We start from the raw sequence: 6,000 nt of genomic DNA on the forward strand, positions 1-6,000 counted from the left end.
CTTAAATTACCATGGGACACTCAAATATCTTTGTTAAATGGGTCCTGTAACTGTTTTCTTTTTCCATCTTACTCAACCGTACACCATCACCACATTGAAACCCACTTCACCACCTTATACCACCAAACTGCCGCAGCTCTACGTTTTGTTTAAACCATCATTCGAACACCTCATCAAAAGCTTTATCAACTGATATAAACTCAAAACACACATGGAAGTAACAACTTATATTAAATAGCATGCGAATTCAATATTTAAGCAAGGGTATGTCCGATAACTTTTAAAGCAAGTAATACCCACTTATCCTTCATTCATTAGTGGGATTAATAATGATTTATTAAAGAATTGTGCCTAATTTAAACCATTTGGAAGTGTCGGCCAAGAACATATCACGGCCCACCATTAACTTTCATGTTATTTTATATATGTATGAGTTAGGATGATGAAGTGAGGATGAAAATATGAAAGTAATAATCATGATAATGCATGATATATTATGATGATTGCTATTTGACAAAATTAAGGGTATCGTGACTAGAAGGGGATAATTATGTTAGTTTGTCTGTCCCACGATGCCTATTCGGGGTTCATGTTAAAACGCCGATACAAGATTACGTATTCTAAATCCTATTGATTAAAGGGCTTCGTGATTGGGCTACTATCTTATCTTGGGCCGTAAATTGGGTATTGGACCGAAACCCAACTAAAATACAGTTGGGCTGAAACTATTAATGATATGTATTTTGGGTTAAAGAAATATACGGGATAGACTAAATCAGAAAAGCAGCCGATAGTGCTGTGGTTTGGAATGTGTGTGTATTTCAGAGAGGTCTCAGGTTTGATTCTAAGTTAGGACAGCCATAAAATTCTTTTTATTCGACTGGGCTGCTCTTGGGCCGAAAAGCTGCTGTTGGGCCAAGTGAAATGATGAAAAAAAGGGAAACTGTATAGTAACGGGTAATGTATATTAGAGTGTGATATCTTCACAGAAAAACAGAAATGGTGGCATGGTTAGAGGTCTTAGTGCTTTAGCGTGAGGTCGTGGGTTCAAGTCCGGGCATGGGCAGTTATTCTTTTTGGAGCTTCCTCTAGTGAGGAAGTTATTAATATTACTCTTATTATTATTGTTGTTATTGTTATATATTATTGTTATTATTACTAATTATTAATATTATCATTATTATTATGAATAATATTATCCTTATTATGATTATCATAATGACTCTTATCATTAAAATTAGTAGTATTATCATTAAGGCTAATATTAGATTTATCATTATTATTAAACTTATCTTTTTATTAAAATTAAAAGTATCATTATTATTATTATTATCATTATTATTATTATCATATCACTTTTTATAAAAATTATCATTTTTATTATTATAACTATCATTATTATTTTTATTTGAATTGACACTATTGATATCATTATTATTATTATTATCATTATAAAGAAACTACAACTTTTTAATTATTAGTATTAGTATTATTTTACCAAATAACAATTAGTACATAACACTATATTTAAAACATATGACATATTAATTATTAAAATAACAAGTATATTACTAATAATATAAATTCGTTCGATTACAATCACATGTGTTAATATATATATAAATAATATAGGTTCGTGAATCTGAGGTCAACCCTATACTTGTTCAATGTCGTTCGATGTATTTTTACTACAAAATACATTAGGTGAGTTTCATTTGCCTTTTTACCCTTTATATTTTTGGGCTGAGAATACATGCGCAATTTTTTATAACTATTTTACGAAATAGGCACAAGTAATCGAAACTACATTCTATGGTTGAATTATTAAACTGAATATGCCCCTTTATAGTCTGGTAATCTAAGAATTAGGGAACAGACACCCTAATTGACGCAAATCCTAAAGATAGATCTATTGGGCCCAACAAGCCCCATCCAAAGTACCGGATGCTTTAGTACTTCGAAATTTATATCATGTCTGAAGGAGGATCCCGGAATGATGGGGATATTCTTATATGCATATTGTAAATGTCGGTTACCAGGTGTTCAATCCATATGAATGATATTTTTGTCTCTATGCATGGGACGTATGTTTATGAGAAATGGAAATATGAAATCTTGTGGTCTATTAAAATTATGACATAATTATTTATGTTAAACTAATGAACTCACCAACCTTTTAGTTGACACTCTAAAGCATGTTTATTCTCAGGTATGAAAGAAATCTTCCGCTGTGCATTTGCTCATCTTAGAGATATTACTTGGAGTCATTCATGACATATTTCAAAAGACGTTGCATTCGAATCGTTGAGTTCATCAAGATTATTATTAAGTCAATTATAGTTAGATATATTATGAAATGGTATGCATGCCGTCAATTTTCGATGTATTGAAAGATTGTCTTTTCAAAAACGAATGCAATGTTTATAAAATGTATCATTTAGAGGTCAAGTACCTCGCGATGTAATCAACTATTATGAATCGTTTATAATCAATATGGACTTCGTCCGGATGGATTAGGACGGGGCGTTTCAGTTGGTATCAGAGCGGTGGTCGTAGCGAACCAGGTCTTGCATTAGTGTGTCTAACTAGTAGTCATTAGGATGCATTTGTGAGTCTGGACTTCGACCTGGTCTGCATGTCAAAAAGTTTTGCTTATCATTCGTGTCGAAAATCATCTACTTATTATCCTTAGGAAATTACCTGCTTATCATTCTTTGTCTAGACACATCTTACTGCAATGATTGCATGAATAGTGTATAGACAAAATCCACATCTTAGCGTATCTGTCTTTGTAAACTTTATCTGACACGTTTCCTTAATTTTCTCCGCAATTCATGGGATCTTTGGAAGTATGTATAGATATTCTATATAAAATTAGAATGTCATTCGATATTCGAAAATCATTTCATATCAAAACCCTTTAACTGATCGTGAGAGATGGATCCTACACCTAGCTTGGATTCCATTAGTTCCGGAAGCGATTTCGAGATGTATATTAAAGCAGACTCCGAAGTCAATGAACCAGAAGTGCTTCAACCATTTATTTATTTTTCTTTCTGGAGGAGATGGGGGTGGGTCCGAGACTTACTCACTCGATGGAGAAATGAAGAAGGCGAGCCGCGCGAACCAAATTTACCTCCTAACATCGGAGAAAATGATGTACTCACCGGTGAGCCTATGCGCAACACTGTATTCACCCTTCTTGCTAAAGTTTTTCACCTCGAAGGTCGCATTACTGCAATCTCAGAAAATATTCAACCTCTACTTCCGAATACTAATAGAAGGGGGAATATTAGAAGAAGTTAGGGAACTTCGAATTGATAATCAAGATCTATCGAATCAGATGAGTGGATGGATAGAAATGATAGAGGGTAGGATAGAAAACCTGACAAGAATGGTGCGTGATCTACAAGCTATACTTACCACACCAACATCATCACCAACCTCAGCACCAACAACACTTGTAGCACCGACAGCAACAGTACCACCATCAGTAGCACCAGCAGCATAACCAATACCAACCACAACAACATCATCACACGTCTCAACCTCGCAGTCTATACCTCTAGCATAATCATCGTTCTACGAATCGTTCTACATAAACTATCTTCATCCTTCAGGGCGATTATATAATCTCTAGTGTTTTAGACATTATGTACTCTAGTTCTAGCTGTAAATCTGATGAGTTTAATATCACATTGACTCATTAAATCCATGATTACGTCTGAAGAAAATATATATGTATATATGTTTTCATAAAGATGGTAATTAAAAGTTTTATTGTACAAACTGTTAATGGTGAAAATATTTTAACGGGTAGGTAATACCCGAGGAATATTTAGATTTCACATTAATAAGTTACATTATACGTTCTTCGAATCTGATTCAACAGTCTTTTACTATTCTACTTACATCAATCGATATACAAATCCCTTCACCACAGAATAACCATATTCATCCAATTTCATATTGAGATTTTGATTTATCAGAATCCAACAAGTGGCATAATGAAGAAAACATTGGACAAAAAAATAAATTTGTTAGAAACAAACGAATTAACTATGAGAAATTCTATTAAGAATCCACGCTAACAAAGTCCTAGCTAACTGTTCCTAGCTAACTGTTAATTCCGTATTACATTTTAATTATCGCAATTTATTTATCGCAATTTAATTATCGCAATTTTAATTCTCGCAATTTTATTTATCGTCATTTAATTTCTGTTATTTATGTTACGCACTTTAAATATCGGGACACGTATACAAGGTTTTGACATATCATATCGACGCATTTATATATATTATTTGGAATAACCATAGACACTCTATATGCAGTAATGATCGAGTTCTCTATACAGGGTTGAGGTTGATTCTACAATAATATATATAGTTTGAGTTGTGATCGAGTCTGAGACGTATACGGGTCACGACACGTATTAATTAATTCGAATATTATATATATATGAATTATTGGACTGTCAACTGTGGACTATCGACTGTGGACTAATAACATTGGACAATTAAAATGAATTAAAATATTGATTATAACATATGAAACTAAACAATGCCACTTGATTTCATCCTAAACTTCATTTGTATCTTGACGATTACAATCTGCATTCATACCTTTCATGATTCTTGAAAACACCTCAATCGAGAGGATGAACCAACCGCACTTCATCTATGAAAAAAAAAGATTGACGCATATAGTTATGCACCTGAAAACTCCCGGACCCTAAGTAAAAGTTTAACACGTGTCTGTGTTAGCTCCTTTGGCATTGTTATTACCGAAAATAACATTGCAACTCTTTTTCAAATTAGCCAATTTTATCACAGCTTCAACAAATCAACTTCAACTTCCATTCGAATTAGCCTTATTATAACCTCGATATATAAGTTTTCCTGTCATCATCGTTACCGAAGAACCGTTTATATTTCACCACATCAGCAGTAAAATTACCAGCAACTTCAATGAATTTGGACTTTCCAAAAAATCATTATATTCATTGAAACCCCATCTTGTATTCATCTATACCCTGTAACAATAATTGTCATACCAATTACCGGGAATCAGCAATCAGTATTTCGAATCTCGTAGCATTTCTACATCAATAGTTATATGTATACATATAACAATTATCTCCTAGAATTACGATCTTCAATTCTGAAATTTTGAAAAGGCACCCAGTTTACGAATCGATACTCTGAATGTTGAAAAAACTGAATGAAGCAGCAGAAACTGTAGGCAACCATAAACGACCTTAGTTGTCGGAAGTTTAATGATAAAGAATAATATGTTGGAAAAGCTCAGAAACGTTGGAACTGGAAAACGGATAGAGTTAACCATGAAGGAGACCAAGGACAAATACAAGGACCATACTCTATATTCAAAGAATCCAGATAATTCTGGATCCGTTGAAATCTTTAGAGAATATCTTGCTCCGAAGTCATGTTAAAATCTTACGGAAAATCTTTCTCCATCAACCATCGAACTTAGAAATTTCAAAATATCATCATCAATATCTTCGATATTTCTGAGGATATTTTCATAAATATTCTCGTCCGAAATTATATACCTCTTCGTGCTTCCTGTGTATCATTATATTGGAAACATTCAATAGAAAATTTAGTACCGAAAAGCAGATTATGCGAAACTATGAAGAAAGCCGTGGACAAATCACAAAGAATAAGTTTGACTTCAAAGAATCCAAATGATTCAATGTCTGCTAAGGTCTTTAGTGAATATCTTGCTCCTTACTCTAAACCCTTGCAGACAATAGTTTCTATCATTCTCTTATCTTAGATATTCTGAGATATTATCGTATCTTTCATTATAAATATCCTCCATATTTCTGGAGATATTTTATAACTATTCTTATCTGAAATCATTAATCTCTTCGTACTATCAGTGTTACATCATATAGAAACTGTTAGTTTCTATATTCTGTAAACTTTCGAGCTTAAAATATGAAAGTTATTGAAGTAATGTTGGGAACTGATG

The sequence above is a fragment of the Rutidosis leptorrhynchoides genome, chromosome 1 (assembly GCF_046630445.1).
Source record: "Rutidosis leptorrhynchoides isolate AG116_Rl617_1_P2 chromosome 1, CSIRO_AGI_Rlap_v1, whole genome shotgun sequence".
Taxonomy (NCBI): Eukaryota; Viridiplantae; Streptophyta; class Magnoliopsida; order Asterales; family Asteraceae; genus Rutidosis; species Rutidosis leptorrhynchoides.